At 43.9% G+C, this 23267-nt stretch overlaps 1 protein-coding gene across 4 annotated transcripts in view; it reads right to left on the bottom strand.

Moving 5' to 3' along the window:
* Window positions 1-23267, bottom strand: part of LOC128305864 (nuclear receptor-binding protein homolog) — a 53571-nt gene that overhangs the window by 8707 nt on the left and 21597 nt on the right. The window lies entirely within an intron of this gene.

The following is a 23267-nucleotide window of genomic DNA, read 5'->3' on the forward strand; positions in this document are numbered from 1 at the left end:
CTGAATGAGGCGGTGCTGAGATTGCCAAAAAAACAAATAAATAAAACAGTTTTTCCCAAAAGCCACAATGCCGCAGTTTTAGGAAAATTCAATGGTACGCAGAAAATAAATCTCTTCCCCCTTTTTGTCAAAGCCCTTCGCACAATGAGCGCTCTTGGGGAGTTACAGAATAACTCGATGGCAATATCTACCTCTTTCCCTGAGGTCCCCAACATGCACGCTAAAGTAACACAACCAAAACACAGCTGTGCTCCAACGCTGTTGTTCCATTACCATCTTCCTCCCCGAATGCTCAGCAGTACAGCACTCGGGACCAGAGATAGGGCCCATCCGTTTTCCATCATCATTGCAATGTTGGCGTTCGCATCGATGTTATTATGAATGTGGCAGCATAAAATCAGAACCAGAATGGATACCGTGTTCCACTCTGTACACACAGCAGTATGAGATTTCATTCTGCACAGCCAGTGGTATAGTATGCCTTTATGTACACCGAAGAAATCGATTACGGCTGAGTAAAGTCATAACTAACCGGCTTTTTATAGACTCCCAAGGAAGCGAAGTGAACGAAGAGAAGCAATCAATTGGTTCGCTTTGACAGCTGCCTCAGTTAAAGTTTTATCAATTATGATTAAATAAACAGTTTACTGTTGGAAATATACATCGACCTTACATCGTTTAGTTTCCAGCAGAATGTGAGAACATCTCCTCGGAATCGCAGTGTTTCTCTTACTGATTAAAGCCGAATGTTTTATTTTATAGCTGTCGTACAAAAGGTATCAGATTCCCGTCCAGCGTCCATTTGTTGAGGCACGTAACCAAAACGAAGACATTCACCAAACCAAACACCACCGTAGGATATATTTAATTCAGCAACTGGATCCAGACGTAATTGTTACTGATAGCGAACGATATTAATATTTATTCCGTCTCGCCAGTGTCCTTGGAAAACGGTCAGGCTGAAGGGTGGATCTAGATCAACAGCAGAATCTTTCCTTTTTTTATGAACTCCAACAGTCTTATCCCACAGACGGCTAACAAAAAGCGTCTCTTTCTCTCTCTGTAGGGCAGTGGATTGCTTGCTGCTATTGATTATTTCTTGAGCGAATGCCGACAGATTGCTTTTGGTTGCCGGATTCAAATGGACTGCATTTGGTCGAACGGTGGATGTGGATTTCGGAAATGATGTGGGCAAACATGTTTGTCGTAGCAGCGCTGTACCGGGTTCGGGTAGACAGGATCGGGAGCCTCCCTTTACGTGTGTGTGTGGTCGTTGAGTAAATCGAAGCTTATCCACCTACCTATAAACCTACTGCCACTACTAGGGTGGTAGAGTAAAGGTCAGCCGAAAAATGCTTAATTAGTGGAAAATGTACACCTTCCACTACGAGGGATCGCAACACCGAAACCGTTTTCTCTAATAGTCGGTAATGAACCGCAGCAAACCGGACGGGATGTCGCGACGCTGCTTGACAGAATCTTCGGCCCTTGGTGCTTGGATTAGATTATATCTAGCCAGGAAGCAGTAGTGTAAAAAAGGGGGGCCTGAGCAGAAACGCCTGGTAAGGCAATGGGTTTTATTTTTAATTAGGTGTCATGTTTTAATATTCATTAACACTTTTTTTGTTGCCGTTGCTGTTGGTTCCAATGTTCTGGCATGGTGTATCACACCGCGTTGACGTTATGATACCATATGTTGGTAATGGTCAAATAAAACCTTGGAGAGATAAAAGAAGGACTGTGGGGACGAGAAGGTACATCTGCCTCGAATGTGCGCTTAGTCTGTCTGGCAAGTGCGTGTGTGTGTGACCGTCGAATCACAAACTCTAGACACTAATGACGGTGTCATCTTCATTGTGCAAGCTGCAAAAGTGGTCTTTACGGTTTTATTAAATTCAAAATGAGGTTTTATGGTTATGGTGATTCTGTTTAGCTTTAAAGTCACCTCAAGAGAGTAGGATTGTGTGCTTTTTCGAGAAACTATATGCTGTATCTTGATATTAGACAGCAAGATAATTCGAAGATATGCAGATTAAACTAAAAAGTTGTATGCTCAAATAAGAAGTAAATTGAATAATTGATATTGTATTCTAAATAGATCTAATATATTAGTTTAACTTTTTCATTTTGGAGGATCAACGATTCGTTGATTGGACAAACGAGGAATTTACGTTGAATCCTGGTGTAGATCCAGATCATCCGATCGTGTCAGGCCAGACCGCGTCGGGCGGCTTGATATCAGCCATTGGATTGACTTTGATGTTGCGTTTGTTGATGTTCTATGACCATTCTATCTTGTAGCTCAATATTAGTCCAGGTTTGGCACACTTTACTCTTTAAACTTAAACAAAACACCACCATCCTCTATGTGTGTACTATTAGTAGTTTTTCTCGAGGACTACCAGCAGTTTATAGTAACCATCTACCATAACTTTGGCCATCACTGGTAATGAAGCTAATATTTCAAACAATCGATTGATTATTTATGGTTTATTTTGAGCCGTTGTTAACTCTCATTACCAGCGCATGATTTATTTATACGAATCGTAGGGCTCTATTTATAATCCCACGACGTTCTTTATCGTGTTCTAGGTTGCTGTATTTAGCAGCAACTGCACTAACCGTAGCAAGGGGGTGCCGTGTGGCTAGGTTAGCAAGTGGGTTTGTGCTAATGTTAATGTGCACCTTCTGCCTAAAATTATACCAAGGACGGTGGCATGGTGGTTGCAACGATAAACACATACACGCTTTCGTCTTGTAACAGCATTTATGAGAAGTTCAGCGCGAAAACAATGTTACAGCTCACTGTTCCGAAATGCTACCAACTCTGCGCATGATAATCTTGCAAGTAATCATTGCTCGAAAGGGCAACAAATGCTAATTATAAAGGATAACACCGGCATTACATCCTGCGCGCAAGTCCTTCTTGAATCGATTGTTTGGAAAACCTTGTTCCGGATCCGGACCACACACATCCATCTGTCCCTTTCGCATTGTTTATCCTTGCTGGTCCACCATCACAGGCGGGGCATGCCACCGACAACCCCCGCTGCACGGAACAAGTGTATGCAAACTATAAATAAGCGACGAAAACAAACGTGTGACGAGGGTCATCATTCACAGACTGACCCTTTAACATGTCTCACCGTCCGGCACCCGTCCGCGACCACACTACCAACCCAGCATCAAATCGCGATGCGATGCACATGCACGTCCACTGCGACGTTTTAATCGGCCAAATGTGGCGCTCGTTTCACTTGCGCTACCAAAAAAAAAAACCCCCGATCCACACGAATATAGAAAAAATAGAAAGGTATAAGAGAACAAACAAACATCTTCCCACAAATGAGTAGCGAGGCGCGCGAAGAATTTAAACCGAATAATTATACCTCTGCTGTGTTTGCCGGCCGTCGTCCGAGGAGAACCGGCAGGGAGGAGGAGAGGGACAGGGCAGGGTTTTACATCGCTCTAACCAAAGACGCGAGTGGGTGGAAGTGGATTTGTTCCGCTCGTTCTGTGGCCACTAGGAAGAGAACACACCGGTGTAAACAAAAACCCACCAGATCCGTCTCTCGCTCAGTGGACGAAGCGACCTTCGAGCGTAAGATCGATTGATAAGTTTGTAGAACAGAACAAAAAAGAAAGTACAAAATTAAACAATGCGAATTCACCACGCGCCACACGTTGACAGATGATGTTGAGGACGGGATGAGCTTTACATGTGGCAGCATGTGCAAAATATTTACAAAACGGTGCAAAAATGCTGGGGATTTTTTTTTAGCTCAAGGTTTTTTTCAACAAATCGTCAACAAATACTCTCCCTTTCTTAAATAACGATTTCGATGAAGATAATAAATTTCTTCAACAAACTAGCATCGAAGTATCGATCGCACTCGTCCCTAATCATCACGAAACTAGACCGTGACCTTTACAAACTGTGTACTACGGCAACACTGCGTGTTTATAAACCCTGCTATTCCCTGCTTTATTCACCCCCTCACTTGGGGGTGGCAGCGTTTGCCCATCACTAGGGCGAGCACACGGCGTAGATGATAACTCGGTGCGAACGCGATTACGCGAGGGGAGGGATGAGTTCGAATGATAAACAAACCGTTTTGAACAACCGTGGTTTTGCGGGTTTTAACTGCACGTGACTTCGACTCCCCCCCCCCCCCCCCAACCCCCCATAGCATGGTGCAGCAATGCACGCATTTTTGTTTTCTTTTTTTCCCACCCACAACTGAAGGTTGAAGATGATTGTGTTTCCTTCTGCGCTAGAATTTCTATTAACCGGAAGCGATAAGCGAAAAACGGAGATTTTGGAACTAAAAGCTTCGTTTAATCCCCTCTACGACCGGGCAGTGTAATGTTCTACGTGTAAGATCTCCTCCTCCTCCTATGCGCCCTCCATCCTTGTCGAGTCACCTGTCTGCGTGGAGAACGTCGTTCTCGTGTTACCGCCGTCTGGACTGTGACATTCCATTCATCTGCACCTTGCAGTGCAACATACAAGTGAATACAGGGTAGATACAGCCAAAGCCATGGTTCCGGTGATCCTCGGTGACGGGTACGACACAAAACCCCGCGATAAGCGATGGCGCCAACGTCGCTTAATTAAACACACAAGGTTTAGCGGAACCAGCACGCGGCACGCGGCACGCTGGATGGTGCACAGGCCGGCAGGAACGAGGAAATAAATGCTTTGACGCAGTAAACCACCATTACGAGTGTTTGAACCGAGCCGTTTTGCGCCAAGTCACCCTTCGCGCCTCACACTGGGTTGAACTTTTCTCCGTCCGCCCGCCCCCCGGGTGTGATCCCTTCACCCTTAATATGCCTAGACCGGACTAGAACAAACCCACTCATGGGGCACTGTCTGAAGGGGTCCACACATGTGTGTGCGTGCCCGTGGAAAAGGGGCGGCGTTCGTGCGTTCTGTGTATTGTGTTTGATAGTACAGCTGGCGGCTTTAAACAGCTTCAAGCTGCGTCATTCGCGGATCGAGTTCAATTAGCTGCGCACTACGTGCCCCAGAAGGAGGTGTAAGCGCGCCGGTGGTGGCTACCGTGCGCGCTGCACCTTCTATAAGGTTGGTTTAGCTTTGTGCTACTAACATACGGTTCTTATCACGATTTATAGCAACATTATGGCTCATTCATCTTCACACCCATGAATCTAACCATTGTGGCGGTGGATTGGGGACTAACATAAAAATTGGCCATTTTTGCCCTTGTTTCTATCGCCCTGCCAACTATTTGACAACGGCTCAATCCTCCCCTTAGCATGGTTTTGACGTAGTGAAAAGCGAAAGGTAAATAAATTCCAATATTTGTGTCCGCGTGTCGTTTTGAGCCGTATGATTGATGTACGATGGGTGGGTGAGTGGGTTAATGATAAACAGTCGCGAAAGCAAAGAAAACATTGGCTGCTGCCGCTTTGCCATCTTTCCCTGGTTTTATCGTTTCTTCTTTAACGAGTCAAGGCATTTTCTTCAAGGGCACCATAGAACCACCATTCCGCACGACATTCGGTTGTTGTTTATTGAATGTTTGTACTTGTTTGGACAGTACATTGTACACATTGTCCCGTGTAACAAAGTACAACATCTCACTCATAGGGGGACACGCGCAAATGTTAATTATAAGGATATTTTTACCTTTTTTCGGCAATGTTTCAGTCTGAGCGTTAGTTCCTTTTTTTCTCATTTTACAACCAACAAATCACGGCCACTTCAACTCAACAGGCGCCCACCATTCCGTGAGGCGTAGTGCTTGGTTCGTTAGACACCAATTATTTAATCACAGATTCAAAGCAAACATCGAAAACGAATCAAATGCCTAGCAGTTGAAGGTCTAGGCGCATTTAAGTGGAAGGTGAATGGGTTCAATCTTTTACTCGTTGAGCGACTCATCGATGTAAGTTGTCAGCGTGCCGGTTAAATGGCGCCAAGTGAGTTCTAATTTACGATTACGCCATGTGGTGTGATTTGTTGCCCTAAACGTCCTAAACGTTTGCGAAGTGAGCGAAGTGATCAATTTCGATTCGTAAGTGAGCGTTTCTATTCGTTAAGGGGAAATACATACTCAAGATGAATAAGATTTACTTGGTGAGATATTTCGTGGCCTCCGGTTATAATCGACCTAAGACCTATAACATCTTCTTCGATGTGGAGATAAGCCAGAGTGACAACCAAAAGTCCTGTGCTGGCACTTGCTAGGAAACGTCCTCCTAAAAAGAAGTGGAATCTAAAAATGAACGTACAAAGCGATCTCTTCGTTTCCCCTTTGGAGGTTGAAGTTATCTGTCTAACAGTGACGAAGTTCCTGCCAAAGAATTCGTCTTTGTTATTTGTAAGTGTCAACTAGGCGACCAGCATCTGGGCTGCACATGATCTTCTAGAGAGAACAATTGAAGATCACCAATTTTCTAAATGGTGCTCAGGTGCTTTGGACCATGAGGTGCTTTTTCGACCAAAACTCGAACGATCGAATCTAATCTAATCTCAATCTAATAATTTTGTGGCAAAAACCAAAATGATAGCTGCTCGGCAAGATCAAGAGAAAGCAAACTAGGCATTTGTCCAGTACGCTCTTCTGAGCTGACGTCAGTTGACGTAATGGCCGTTTAAATAGGGCGTCCTTGCATTTTTTCTGGAAGGCTTATTAATCATAGCATTAAGGATTTATAATTTAAATCAAGTTAGCAGTTTAACATTGAATTCTAGATGATCTAGGCTTATTTCACGTAACTATTCTTATCCTATCTCTAACCACATTTATTAAGATACGAATGTGTTGCATCATTTTCACAGTGAATCCTACGCTTGTTATTGCTAGTTACACACGCAGAACGAAAGAGTTTAAACATCCATAACATATGTGGCGAAAGTGATAAGGGTCGGTGGTGGTCGGTACATCATTTCGTAGAAATCAAACCCGTCTACCAACCGCCTTGAGATAAGACTGCTTTCGGACAAAAATGAATAGACAATATTATGAAATGTTTTAAGAGGATGTCCATCGGAAAACATTACGACACAGTCCTCCCTTGCTATCTATCGTTATCGTTATTGCTGTTGGTATTGTAATTCTTCAATGACGCAATGTGACAATGATGTTTGTGGGGGATATTTTGTGTTGTCTTAAGTAATACATACGAAATCCCTCATCCCAGGCTATTAAACCTAAAACTGTAGTTCAGTAGGGGCGACTAATTCAAGCAAAACGACACAAACCATTTGAGACTCGCTCGGGCGGGATGTAATAGCATGCAAATCATTCGGTATTTAAGGTCGTTGCAACCATCACCAGAAAGGTCATTCGTTAGCGATAAACTTAATAGCAAAACCGTTTTTTGATTACGCCTTTTCGGTGGCGAGTTAAAAAGCAATTAATTCTAATTGACTGGTCTCATTAAACGAACCTCCCTCCCCTAAACTGTGCCGATTGTGAAATTGGCTCACACACAGCGCAAGTTAGCGTCGTCCCGAAAAACGTATTACTACAAAAGCCAATCTAACGAAGGTTCTAGCCTCCACCCGCCAGCATCACCACAATGTTCAGTTGTCCGTTTCTCTGATTGTGTAACAGTCGATTCAAATTGAAGTTCACATAAATTTGAAGCCGACCGAATGCTCGGGCAGGAGCGTTCCTTCCCGTCTCCAACGGTCACCATTCTCAATGCAACACACTTTGCTTTGCTAAAGTTTTCCTGAATGAAAAAAGAAACGAGCGAAAAACGAATTATGGTTTTTCTAGTGCGCGGCGGGCTTGGAAAGAGTCTGCACCGCGTGCGAGTGCTCTACCTAGGCGATGAGAGACGTTATTTGAATTTAGGCCAACAGCTAATCAGGACCCGGGTCGGCAGTGTAGTCAAACATCAATTACACACACTAGGACTGTTCGGATTACACCATCAGTAACACACTAGGGGAAGCGTCAACTGCGGCATCAATCATTGGCGCCAAAACCATTCTTCGTTTACTCCTCCCGTGCAACATCAACATCGTGCACAGTACCCGCGCGCACATGACGAGACACACCTATCTCTCCAACACCAGTGTGTGCCTAATGTCCCATGAATGCGAAGTTTCGCGAGATAATAAGCCGTGAAATGGTTTTTTTTTGCTTATTCTGAGCGATTGTTGTACGGTTTTATAGAAGGCCTACATTTCGTTCGCAATGACATTAAAACGAAGGAAACCCAATTCAATTGTACGTGGAGATATCGCATTGTAGTCTAAAGCTATGATTCATATTTAACAATAATCGCTTGGTAATAATAATTAATTACAAAAGAATAAGTGTAACAAGTATAATGATACCAAAATGTCTAACATCACTAATAATGGCAAAGATGAAAGAAGACATGTCAGAAGACAATACCGAAACAAACAACAAATAACAACCAAAGCCCACATTCATCCCCCAATGCATAGATGAGTGACATCCAAAACTAACCAGACGACAAACGGGTCGAGATCTACAGCTAGTAGCAATACTGCGTAGTATCTCTCCGAAGAAGTAGCATCAGCCACTGGTCTAACATCTGACGTACAGTTAAATGTGATTTTGCCAAACCTCATTCTTCTACCGCTGTCATCCCTTAGCTGCTAATCCCCTGCCATCGTTATCCTATTGTGCTGTCGCGATTTATTTCACTTTACATAAACCGTTATGAGTGCAAAGAACGCCCTTCAAAGGTAAGATACGGTACAAAAGCACATAACGATCCACACCCACAGATGGAGTGGGAGGGTGAGGGAGAGACCCAGGCGCGCAAGAAGCGACCAAATTACGATCACGGCAAACGAAGTTTGGAGCGCACGACCTAACTCAGTCGCAAGTTTTATTTGGTCGGAGATTTGCTGCCTTGCTTCCTCGCCAAGCCGCGCAAAGTGACGGGTCAAGGTTTGCAATGTTCGTTTGTTTGTGCGTAGATCGGAAGGAGGACTAGCGGATAGTATACTTGTTTGAAACAGGTTGTACTTGAAAATACTGCTTTGACGATGGTGTGTTTCTTTTTTTGTTTTGTTTTGGGAGGAATGTTTGTTTGAGGCGTCGATTAATACGCAGTTCGTTCGATCGTCACAAGCTCGACGAAGTGACGTGCCTTGTGAAGCCAGGAACTCAATCCTACAGTTCTTGGTGTATCAGATCGAACGTGACATGCAATGAACTCCCCAACGATCCAACAAATGATCGCTGCGCATAATTATTCCTTCACGGTGCTTTGCAAATGATTCTTCCTTCGCCTCTTACTATCAGTGCCCTTATCGTGCAGGGGGCTGTATCTCTTTGTCTGGCGTTGATTTCCCCCGCCCGTTTCTTCGTTGTTACTGCCTGGCGGTGCTGCACCGTCTCCCTGGCAAAAAGAACCAGCTTATCAGTGTAGTACAACGGGTTGTGCAACAGTTTTTACACACATCGTAGTGGTGAGCTGGGAGCTTATTCACATACCAGCACGTCCGTGGCGCACCAACGCAAAACGTAAACAAAGCAAATGTCGCGTCTTCTCCTCCACTTGAGAGGTTAGTTTTGGTTTAACACTGCGTAAACTTGGTGCCGTTGCCTAGGAATGTGATAATTGTAGCAATGCAATTATCTCTTTTTTGTTAGCAATACGGCCCAGGCCGTTCTTGAAGAATGACAAAAAAAAACTGTTTAAACAAAATGGACGAAAGAACATTCAATAATTTGTTTAAACCATCATTAATTCACCACCAAAAATCATTAACACCAAAAATATCTTCCAAAAACATGAAAAACGCTTCGGTTGCATCAGTGACCGTCACATTCCGCGGATTGAATTCAATTTGCATAACTAGATATATCCGAAAAAAAACTACTGAAATAAATAACAGCCATTATATGTGCCACTCTGAATGCTATAGTTTAATTTTTTTCTCCCTCTATGATTTACGTTAACGTCATGCTTTCCGCTTATGATAAAAGATAACTTTGAAACATTATCTTAAACTGACCTTTTCGTGGTAATATTTTAGCACCAGTTGCGATAAACTTCCTAGAAAATAATAAACAAGCAAAAGCTAATGCTATGCTTTACTGGCACGTTCGCAGTTCGACGAAAGAAAAATGAGGAAGTCATGCAATACTCTCAAACTACTGCCTGTCTGCTAGAAACTGATAGAAACCTAAGAGCATTCGCTTCGAACGATTGCTACCACAGTGCGCGTTCCATTTCGATGTCACAACGACCTTATATGGATGAATTGCGGGACTTATTGTTGTTTTTATTTTTCTGCGGTTTGCATTACAATGTTGTTTGCGTATTTGCATAAACGCAGGGATACGGCGCGTAGGCAGGGTGTTTGGCGGTTGACGAATCACAGCCACAGCTTGCACCAAAACGAACCAACAAGGAACTAAAAGCGTTAGTCAAATTAGTGACGAGAGAAGAGATAACTGAACTGCTCCGCTACGTGTGAATATGCATCAATAATGTTGTTGACAGTTGCTGACATGGAACTTAGGAGACGTTGCTTCCAAAGGAGTTACTCTGTTTCTACGATGGATCAAAACCTCATTGTCTCCATACAGCGTATCTGCATGAGATGATCGAAACAGGAAGGGCAGAAAGACACATTTTGCCATGTGCGATTCTAATCCGTGTTTGTAAGCACCGTAAATACACAAAACCTGCCAAAACCGATGTGAACGATCAACACACTATTCCTTTTTGTCTTGCTTTAACACCAACATCTAGCTCCACATCAACACACAGGCCCTTCCCTCCCCCAGCGGGCAGCATAGCCAGGCAGTGTGCAGGCAAGGCGGAATGAAGGAATCGCATAAAATATTTTGCAAATATAAATAAATCTTTTCCCGTTTAATGACGCATGAGTTGCCGGTTGCCGCTGATGTTTATGCAGTGCTTGCTCCATGTTTCGCGCTTCAGCGCTCCACAGTGTAGTGTTGGACACTGGCGGATCTTGCACGACGACGATCGACGACCGCTTAAAGGCGAAGAAACAACCCAGAGTGCTGAACTTTACCAAAAACACTCATTCCGTTTGGTTCTCCGTTCTGGAGTACGAATCACCCGCTACCCTTCTCTCTAATCGGGGCAATTTTATATCTGCTTCCCTCCATTGCATTAGCTCACTGAACATCAGCACTTGATGTGCACGGTTAGCGTTTTATGTTTGGGAGTTTTATGGAGTCGTTCAAACAGTGGTCCTTCCTCCATTGTATCAACCGTACGGGCACCTTTTTGGCGTCTTTCTTCCACATTCATTCATAACCACCATGCGGTACCACGCGACGTCCAGCGAAAATCCATGGCGAAGGGAGCAATGTTTTCGATTTGCTTTGGAATAATTTATAGCTACCAAATTGTTTGCCACTCTTTTCAAGATCATAAAATCGCTTCCCTTTGTAGAGAATGTTGCTTACCTAAAACGATAGAGAGAGAGAGAAATGGTGTAGAAACAAACATTAGATAACCAAATTAAAACAAAACACAAAAAAGGTACAAATCAATAACAACAGGCCCAGTAGTGCCAGCGGCTCGTTAGCTACAAATGCATAATTATTCCATCAATCATATTGAGGCCAGGTTTTTAAAGATTTATCTGGCCGTATATATAAATATGATGCCCATTAATAAATCAAACTTTCAACAAACCATTCGCTAATTTTAAAACCCCACCTTCCCCGACACGCTTGTTTGTCTGCTTCAATATCTTTCGATAGCTTGATCCGCGAGTTGCCTTTAGCGCACACTCAAATTTCCATCAACGGTCCCCCACCAACCCAAGGAAAGTTTGCCCAAATGTGTCTGTGACCTGTGACTTGGCATTGGCCACTACCGACCGGCAGCGGAATATGCTCTTGAAATCTTCCCAACCACACCACACAATATTGCTTTGAGTGGGAAAAGAAAACACCGCTCTTGAAATGTTCGCCAACGAGAAAAAAATGTGATACCATAATCATTGTTCTCGTTTTTGCTTATTTTAGCAACGTGAGTGTTTTTTTCTTACTTCACCCTGGGCGGCATCCTCCTCACAAAATGTCTGCTACTTGAATTTATTTGTTCTGCTTTGTTTCAACCTTCAGCAGACTAATCTCCTGCAATGCACCGTGTGTTCGTCTCGCGTGGTCATGTTTTATGCAGCTGTCGTCAGATGTCTTCATCAATCTGATGCCCCGTGGCCGGCGCTTGCCGCATGCGGGAACGTGCCATTCCGGGTGGATGTGAAATTATCACAGTTTAGTGGACAAGTTCGTGCAACGCTACTGACCAACCACGCTGCACTTGTCCGTGGCGTGACAACTGAACGGCACACCGAACGGTTGAGCGAGATGTATTATCACTTCGAACGAATCGAATTCATAAGTGAGTGTTTTTCATTTTATAGCACACGGACAAGACATTTAATTTTATGTCACCGTACTGTCGGGGCAAACAAAAACGATTGCACCTTTTTTATTTTGAGTATAAAACTCGCTACTAAATAATAGTCACAAAGTATTTCCTACTAAGCTGCCGTAGCGCCAAACAACGAGCGAAAGAACACAAGAATTATTATACCGTAACTGCAACTAATGAGCGTGGCAACAAGCTGTAAAATGCATCACTTCCATTGGATTAACGCCGTCCCACATACGGACGAACGGGGACATGATAATATGTGAGACGTGGATTTAAAGTTCTCTGGCCCTTGTGTCGTGCGCGAATAATAATCATTGTAGCACGCATCAGAACAAAACCTTTTGCCATTCCCGTATGGCTCTCAGTGATATCTGCATGTGTTCTCACCCTGTTGTGGATTTGATAGCAACACTTTTTTCATTCAACTTATAAAAACTGTAATATTTATAACATTTCATAAACGTTAGTTTATCTTGCGATAGTTGCCTGCCTTGCGTGAGAACCGCGCAAGACGCAGATGTGTGACAGTTTATGGCCATGTGCGATGAAATGTGGCACGTGTCTTGTCATTTGCTTTAGTAGCGAATTTATGGCATTAATTTGTTGGCATAATTTTAGCCATTTTTCCATAAAATCCCAACTGCTGGGGGGATAAAGTATGCTGCTTAAGTGGCACGGACAAACATGATGTACTTCCCCTTCAGGTCGACGGCTGAATAATTCCACTTTATGGCCTTATGGCGTCATAACGCTGATCCTCATTTGGACGAACGGAGAGTGTTTTCTTATTTCTTATAGGACGACTACGGAATATTACGTTAACAGCAGATATTGCAGAAACTATATAAATATAAGCAGAGATCCTGAAGATACATCTATTTGGCTACGAAAGATAACTGGATCTCTTGATTGGGATGAATTTAAACCAAACTACACAATCTAACCTCTTCAAAGACCCTAGCCACTGTGTGGCTAGATAACTGGACTGGGGCTATTTTAAGCTCCTTCAAGCAACGCACGCACATTTTTTTTGCAGGAGGTCAATGACGGATTCACTGGTCGATGGAGGAATGATGATGGGGAGCTACGAGGTTCATGCATTACAAACCCTACAGAGTGCTTCCAAGAAGTCTATTTCTGATGAGTGGTGGAGACAACCTTTGCACACACGTAACCGGTAGTGGTAGCGGTAATATCCAATCGAAACCAGTTTCTGACTAACGCAAAGGGGTGGCGGCATCCACACAGTAACACTGGAATTCCATCACTTGATGACCGTTGACGATCGACAGTCGAGACGGGTTTACCGTCCCAATCGATCGGAGAATATCAGTCGCATCCACAAATGGAGCTTTACTCACTGCTGCATCCACCTACAGACCCGGGGAGTTCAGCTTGTTTGGTAGTGCGGAAGGATACGCTACATTGGCCTTCCTCGAAAGTTTAACACCCTGCGCCACGATCGCAATCGTACTCTGCTGCCGAGCTGTTTGCATCCAATTGTGGCAAACTGTCATCACGGAAACGTCACTGCACCTTCCGGGAAGACACGCACTGGCGTAGTGAAGGGATGTCTTTTTCTTTTTTCTAAAAAACCGAAGGAAATTCGAAACATACCAACACCATATTTAAACAAGACAAGGCGAATGAATAAAATGGATGACGAAGAACTATGACTAGTGCAAGTCTTCTTATATGTCTCTGTGCAGGGATTGTACCACTGGACGGTGCGGTAAAGAGTGAACTCATCTCATTAAACGTAATCGGTGGTAAGCTGTAGAACAGGTTACCTACTAACGGCTACTTCTGCAAGATAAAGAACGGGCCAGAACATCAGTGCAATGGGTGTTGATGACCATCCACTAAACACAGCCATGAGTGATGGAACAATGATCCAGAAAATTTAACACTCACTTCGTCTTCGGTGTAAATTAGACAACTTATTAACTTTATCGTATCACTGCTGCTACTGTGCACATTTCCCAATTATAACGATTATTACAGAGGTAAAGTATGATTGTAAAATATAATTTACAACTACAATGGTACTACTGTAGCATAACGCACGAAGAAGCTCGAAGACTAAGTCAATTATTTGTGCAGTTAAACTAACCTTGTCTCTTTATGAACAGTTTGATTGGGGGTAGTACCACATTTTATGCTGTTTCTTCTGTACAATGCACATACCCGGGCTGAAGAATTTATCGTTTTATGTGTCAGCATCAAACAGAAACGGAAAGTGTGAGCAAATCAATGTATTTTTTTATGGAAGGCACTAATCACACTTTCGAGAAGTTTATGATGAAAAGTATAACTCATCCACAGTTTCGAACGGTGCTTCACGCTTTCCAATCGAATAGTCTAGCTAAAGGTTTGTTTATGCTGCACACAAAACGGGGAGCTTCCTAGTGTGATTTTTCTATAAGAAGAGATAAGGAAACTAATCTCAATACGAACAAGTAAGTGGCATCATGAATTACGTATGAAAATTATGCCGAAAAACGCGGCACTGTATCTTCAATATATATGCCATAAGGTTCATAGACATTTTTTTAGATAGATTTGTGACATTTTGTATTGAAGTTCAGTTAAATAGTGCAGCCCGGTAGATTAGTGCTTAATAAATTCTTCAAGTCTAAAAAGCTTTTGGATAAATGACCTACTATTAGGTTATAATGGCTACTTACTAGGCTTTATTTCTGTCACGTCGTCGGATAGTAAACATCTTTAATGCTATTAGGGGAACTGGGTAGGATTTGAACCCGTAACCTGTCTAGTGAAGAACAGCGTCACTAACACTATACCGCCACGCTGCTCTTAGGGAACAAATGCTATATAGTCACAACATTTACTACCTCCCTCTTTTTCTTTACTAACAATATTGCTAAATCAATCTGTTTAAATAAATACATTTATTCTCCAGCATTGTGTACTCCAGGCATAAGCTCTCTTGTATATAGTACGCCTGTTTAATACAATGAAATGTTCTCACTACCATGTAAGAGTCGGTACGAGATTATCGCCTTATCAGGGTTTTCCCTTCGCACATTTGCCTACGATACCTCGGTGGTGCAAACAAATATGCTTCCCGTACACGAAATGCAAACACCTGCGAGGGACCCGGATCGAAACAATGTATAGTGCCGCTCGGTGCTGCTGTTAGTCACTGTGTGTCGTTCGGTGAGGTTAAATCAATAGAAACAAATCCATGACACAAAGTAAGACAAGCCACCGTGATAATTATCTGCACACAGCACACAGCGGTTCCCTGGGCCGTGGGCGTATGCACTATCGATTCCTGTGTACTGGGCCGGATGGCCCGGCAGAACGAAACATTGCTCATGCATTGCAGAAACCGTCCAGCAACACTAAGCATCAGATGACTATTTATATAACTAGACATAAATGCTAATAAGTTGTTTTTATTATGAGTTTCTCGGCTCGCCACTGACTTCAGTAGTAGGGTGCTGGAAATGAGTTCGAGGCCACTACCGTACACCATCCGCAAGATGTCACGTAGGAGTGCGAACATTGCGCTCTCCGCAACCAGGCGCAAATGCCTTGGACACTCTCAAGGACCCGCGCAAATGTAAGTAGTTAGCACTAGTTTGAAGTACAAAAAACCACCCTTCCCATCGCACACAAACCCCACTGCTAAGGAAGCAACTATAGTTGTTTCAATCCAACAAGTAAACAATTGCGACAGATGGAATTAACAGTTCAGCACTACAAGGACATTCCCGTCCGGATATATGTATGTTCGGTACCGGGTTTTGCGGCCCGGTATACTTTCCACGCTTTACGACCTTTTGTCGCTCATTAGGGGGTTTTGTGAAAAGTAGCATCTAATAAAAATGCTACCAAATTTGCTGCTCACTGTGCCCTTTACGGATAGCCGATAGCCGGTCCGCTTTCCACGTCATTGCACAGCAGACACATTAAAGGACATTTCTTGCGAGGAGGAGTTTTTTTCTCTCTAAGTGAGAGTGTGTTCTGAATCCCGGTGGTCTTCCTCTCCACTGACACGGTTTTTATTAGCGTTGATAGGTTGCCATTGTTGGTTCTTGTCCAATATATTGCGTTCTCTCTACTCTCCCTCTCTGGCCTTTCTTCCCTCCTTCCCGAAAAAACGTTTACAGTACCAGTCGGGGTTTGCAATGATAGTTTACGCTAGAGTCTTCTCCAACGGATCGAAATTGCCCATTGGGTGGACGTTTTGTGCCAACTAAAGGGCACGTTTGGGGACGCTCCCTTCGCCGCCTCCCCCCATCCACCCATCCCATCCCTCAATTGGATCAACGGAATCGGAGAAGCCACATTTAGGCATTTGAAGCTGTGTATTTTGCACTATTTTGGCCGCCTTCCAAATTGTAACAGACGCCAAAAAACCCGATGTCGGAAGCGCGCGATTGCTTGGAAATTCTACTGGCCCCGTCGTAAAACTGAACGTTGAAACAAACGGAACAAACAGAGAAGCGGGTTGCTGCACAAACCTGTCCCCCCTCTCCCTACCCCACGAAAATGGAAGACGGAAAATAGCGAGAGATCGTTAGGAACTGTTATCGGAATGTTTACAATCATCAATGCCCGGTCCACGGGCAGTGTCGAACCAGACGGGTCAGTGTCATACTCGTAAAGGGAATGACCAATCAAGCGTCACTTTTTTGGCGATAATACTGCAGCACTTCGGCTTCGGTTTGAGCCTAATTGGCGAGCCACAGCACCGGTGGCCGTACGGTTTGTGGCTCAACATTTCCCGATGGCCGATGCGACATCAGCTGCCGGTCACACCCCACCAGCCTCAACAAACAGTCGTCGAACTCCGTAGGAAGCTTTTAAGGTAAGGCACACAGACACGCTGGAGCCCGGGGATACGAAATGCTACCAAAAGAACTCCAAAGCATGCGAACGATACGATGGTTGTTTGTTTTGTAATTGTGGTTTAAATTAGCGATAGCTTTTTAACAGTCTCACTAGCATGGGAAAGAAAAAATGGCTTTGAGGACACTTTTATGTAGCTATTTGATAAAGTAGAAACATATGATGAGAACATAATACAGGGGTTTCGACCATTATATAGACAAGTTCATTCAGAATCTGTTTTGTCCAGGTATATAACTGACTCTCTTTGTGAGTTACTAAATTTTACGGAAGATGGCGTTGACAGCAGAAATAAAGAGCAATCGTATAATGATGTTGCTGGCAGCACTAGCGCCAACTAGCAAAGTACACAGCGAATAGCAAAGCAGCTTCTGTCAAATCCATAGCAACCGCGTTGCCAGCAACAACATTCTACCGTCGCTCCATAGCACTATCGAACATGTCAACGCCATCTTCTGTTCAATTCAATAATTTGCTGGACGAGTGGACTGTTTGTCCTGGCAAACCCTGTAATGGCAATCATCGTTAAACTTTTTTGCTTTATACAACTTGGCTTTATCAAAATGTACGATGCACGCGATTGTTTACTATGAAACGTATAAAAAGGGAGCAAAAGCAAAATAAAACGCAGCAAGGAAAGCAACAAAAGCAAGAGCGAGAGATAATTCACCATGGAGAAAGTTGTTGTAGGTCCATCACTGCACCACACGCTACGACCTTAATATGTGGTCGGGGTTTTTTTTATTTTATTTCTGTGCGTTCCTTCTACAACACCGACCGATGCGTCCTGACATTCTTCTGCTCGTTGGCCGATTCCGTTCATTTTTTTTTGTTCGTTTGGCCAGCACCACCATCACAATGACTCAAGGCGAATAGTTCATGAAAAGTCAGCGACCAAGCGTTTGCCCCCAACAGCCGCCATTGGCGCACATTTTTCCCTTCTGCAACCAGAAGCGGCGGTGGTGTTGGGGCGTGATGTCTGCACTTTCTTTGGCATGGCATGTGTGTGCTCGTGTGCGTCCACAAACATGCGAAACCCTGGCCGTGTTTCGTCACAGGGTGCGCGTGGTGGAGAAAAAAAAATATAACACACAACACAATAAATAGAAATAAATAGATCCGTCGAACCTGTCGAAGCGGAAAGCAATTCCATGGCCTTGACTTGCAACCGCGCGCGCGAAATCGGTCCCGAGCTTCGGAACGAAGCGCAAGTTCGGTGTCCGCCAAATGATGGCGGCAGAGGGGGGATGTTTTTTTCGTTGGTTTTTTCCTAAAAAAAAATCTTGGCGATACCTCCACAGATCTAAAAATCCCCCTTTCAGCTCCATAATGTGCGCAACGGAAGCAGACAGGGTTCGGACCCACACAAACGGTACGGATGTGCCAGGATGTGTGCAATGAGATTTCTCATTCCAGAAAGTACTTCCTGGCCAGTCGTTTTTTTTTTCGGGGTTGTGGTCCACAAGTTTCCGGCAAGTTGGGATGGTGTGAAAGAGGCGAACATCCAAGCAACTTCGTAATCAAGCTGATGGATGATGCGTCGTATGCTAGAGAAGGCAATGTAGCTGAACCCTGATGGCCATCATCAAATAGTCATGGATGTCTCCACAACGTTAATGTGTGGAAGAAGTAACAGAATCACTTTAGATTCTTTTTTAAAACAAAACCACATAAATTGCTAATGCTCTCCAACAAAGCGAAATTATGATGCGGCATATTTAACTCCAAGCCACTCATCTATTCGCTACACAATGTATCAATGACTCATGCTTTCCCCCATCCGTCACCTTCATGCGTATTTCCCATTATTGCCAACTGCATCACGACGAGGCGGTGCCCGGTTTGCATATGGTTAACATAAAATGTAATGAATGAACACACAAGGAAAAATTAATTTGCGAGAGTGAGAGACTTAGGTCTAACGAGGTTCCGTAAACACTGCGTAACTTTTTTTTTGTGTGTGCTGCTGTTGTTGTTTGCCTTCCCAAGACATTCTCGGGTGCCGGTTTGGTTCAGTCATCGCTTCACCGTTCCGTCCGAAGCTTATGGCACCGCCACCAGAACCGTCATGTCATGGTACGACTTCAACCAAAGGACCGACAGCGGCAATCGGGGTTGAGGTCCAAAGACATGCGGCAATGCGCTTAGGGCTCGATGAGTAGCCTGAGGAGATACGTACTAACATGCCAGACGCATAGCGGGAGAAGATTTAGGCGTCTTCGCCAACCGACGCACATACACGCAAATACGCACACCAGAGCTGGCCCCCGCAAACAACCTAACCACGCACTCCGCACGCGTCCAACGAACGAGACCAAATGCTGATTTTGTGACTATTTTTAGAAAGGTCTCTACTACCCATGGTGACTGCTACGAATGCAGCATACGTGCGACGCTACCGCCTTCAAAAAACCGACCGATTATTGCGGACGTTGCTTTCCTTTAACGATGTGATGTGCGTACCGGGTGTAGCTATCGGAGACATGAAGCACCGTGGTGTGGAGGCTTCGGCGACTTCATGCAAAATTAACGCTCCCAACAACAGCAAGAACCAACATAACTCTCGGTGTTGGTGTGCGAAGGTGTCTATACCCACACGCCATCATTCGCACCTTTCCGGAAGCCTTTCGGGGACCCACACGAATTGCCGATGGATGGATGCGCGGTCCATAGAGAAATGGGGAAATAGTTGAAATTTTACAGCACCCATTATTGGTCTATTAAGCGCATTTTCCCGCATCCCGACGTTGATGCGGGCCCACCATAGGAGGACAGATATTTATAGGAGGTGCATCTATTAGCGATGGTCAACGTAAGAGGGAAGAGTCCGTCACCTTCTTCACTTGCAGGTTTTCGGTTGTTGGATATGGTTCGCAGCTTGTTGTGCTCTTGATGCTACAATGTTAGAAGCAACAGTGCCATCCTCCTGTCATACCGTTCTATCCGGTCCACTTGACTCCCAAAGTACCTCGCTGCACAGTGAAATTATGCGCACATTCTGTGCGAGCATTGCTCTCTTATATCTTCACAGCAGCAGTGCGCCGCCTACACGACGACCTCCGCACGCTTCGAACGGCTCTAATGCATACCAATTCAATCACTACAAGATCCATACCACAGCGAACTTGTCTATGATGTTGGCTTAAGCTTGCATTTGCTATTCCGATTGTCCCAACAGCAGTACGCAGACACTACTCCTTCACGGTATGTTTCAGTGAGCAGTTGCTTCGGGAATAATTTATCGCGCCACGAGAAAAAGCGAAGGAGGATTGCGATGTTTATAAATCACTCATTGAATGCAGTTTTTTGTACGCCTACGAAACAGGATTTAATGCAAAGTGCAGCAACGCTTCCGCCACTGCCGCTCTTCCAAGTGCCCCCCCTGCAGTAAGTAATTTATGGACGTGGACAAGAAATACCAGACCAGACATAATGTCCACCAATGCATTGCCAATGTAGTAACGCTGCCGTCTCTCAGGATGTTCATTTTCGCCCGCGCAACCGAGGCAAGACGTTCTCCCCTGGCGGTACTTTTCTACCCATGAAGACACTTTTCCCCCTAAGGAGTATCAACCAAACAAGCGATATCTAACACGGACACAATAAACTTATTATATACGACCATCCTTTTACGATCAGGTGTCTTGTTAAAGGCGGCAGAATGAAACAGTTCAGCGGGATGACCATTACGCTAGAGCGGTAGTAATTTGTGTCAGGGCCCTAGGAACCCCATCTCTTACACCTTTTCACTATCACTTTCTTTCTGCTTTCTTTGAGGATATAAAGAAGGTCCACAATGTCGGTTTTATCTTCGGAATGGTTTATAAGCTAATTACGAAGGAATGGTATCTGAAATGGATTTAAAAAAGGGTTTTCGTACTCCGCTTTTCTTCGGCTTAAAGAAGGTACTGTATTGCGTATTGTGTTGGGTGAGAATTGAGATACACGAATCTGATGAATTTTTCAACTGAATTAAAGAATCTGAATCTATTTCAAACATTCATGAATCTTCTTGAATCATGCATCATGAACTCACAAACCATCCAAGATTTATGATCTCCACCTACGAGCTTGTCCAGAATGTACACCAACCCCAGGTCCCTCTCTCGGTCTCAGTTGCCAAAAATCGACCAATTCAAACGGTATCACTGCTCTGGGGATTAATGAATCTTTTGAGAAACGATTTGTGATTTAAATCACTCTTTTGAAAAGGTTCATTAAGCACAGTACATTATGTCTTAAACAAACCATCAAAATACTAGTGTGGTGCATACTGAATCTTTTGCGAATCATATGAATGAGGAGTCATTCAAATCAGAAGCCGACTCTCAATAGATTTAAGATCTTTGAGGATTCTTGAATCTCGGAGGGTTCGGGAATCTCTGAGGATTTAAAAATCTTTGGAATAGAGCTTCAATTTAATGAATCTTAATCTGAATTATCCAACACTACAAAATACAAATAAACACAAACATTAAAATGTAGAATTAAATTAAGTATTGGTAAGGCAAAAAATCAGTGCTCAAGACTATGAATTGGACAGAAAAAAAATCCATTGCAGTATTTACGTGACTTCGGAGATCCGAGAAGAGAGGTAAAGAAACATCGATAAACTGCAGTCATTGCTTTCGATCGATTGCGCTACAAAGTGGCAGTTGACACAGATGCGAAATCGGTTCAGATTACACTGCATCAAGAAATCTCCTGCTCGAGGAGGTATCAAGCATCGGAGCAGGGTCATGGATTACCATTTTGCAAATACACCCAGTTGCACCCAGTGTCGTGTGAAACCTAAATCTTGTTGATAAAGAAAAATAATGCGCCGTGGCATCGATCGAACAACAATTTGCAAGTACAATGAATGCAATCACATGATCGAAATTCATCCGAAATAAAAGCTATTCCAAACATTCCAATTGCCGTAGATGTAGCAACTCCGGGAATACACGCGTGTGCGTGCGTCACTGACGTGCAACTCTAACAAATGCTCTACGCATGCCACGCAAACCGGAAATGGAATGCTCTCGTTTTGCCTTACATATCCGGAACGATTTTCACCATTTCGTTCGTCATTCTGTTTTATCGGGCCGGAAGTTATATTTCGCCCCCGGGCAAAGGATATGACAATTAATGCTTTAATTTATGGACTAATTGGAAGTGTTTTCATTAGGCAAAGTTTATGCATAACAGCTTACCCGATTGCACACGGCTGTTCGCGGCAAGCGAAAACATTTATAAAATAGCACCGATTCAGTCTGCTTTGCGGAAACCCTGCGCAATGAATCACTGCAGCAATGGTTTTCACCGGCGATCCGGCGATGACTAAAGACATGTGTTAACTGGTGAACCTTCCCTGCTTCCAGCAAACACAAAAAGTACGACGACACAGCAGCCAAATCTGTTTGGCCGGTTCGCCTTTCGCGAAATAGGGTTGCGGAGAATAGCGAAGCGGAAATGTTCCGAATAGTTGAAGTTTATAAATCACTGTTCTCTTTTACCGGTGGCCCATTGAAACCCGTGCCGATGGTTAGCACACAAAGTGAATAAATAGAATGATTGTTCATGGAGCAAACATACAACAGCTAGCGAGCGAGCGAATGACGCTTGATCCGTTTTGGAGCTGACCGGTGTCCATTCCAGACAATCTATACACGGCACTCTGGTGGGGTATAACATCACATTGTATGTTAGCGAACCCTTCAAAAAAAAAGCTGCTCAAAATCAGTGTATGTGAACGGATGGTTAGTTCATGTTTTGTTTGCCGTCTAGCTGAAGAATGCCGCCAGCTGCTTATCAAACAGAACCGCCACAATGCGGCTGTTATCAACCGAAAGATGCTGACAAAAGGTCAAATTAATTTTGCAAAAATTGCTTCTAAACAACTCAACACACAATAGAGGGAAGGAATACGCACGCCCAAGCAAACGATGCCGCAGATCGTTAACTCGGCCAGACCATAATTTGCACACGGACCTTAGACATCCGCGCGA

The sequence above is a fragment of the Anopheles moucheti genome, chromosome 3 (assembly GCF_943734755.1).
Source record: "Anopheles moucheti chromosome 3, idAnoMoucSN_F20_07, whole genome shotgun sequence".
Lineage (NCBI taxonomy): Eukaryota > Metazoa > Arthropoda > Insecta > Diptera > Culicidae > Anopheles > Anopheles moucheti.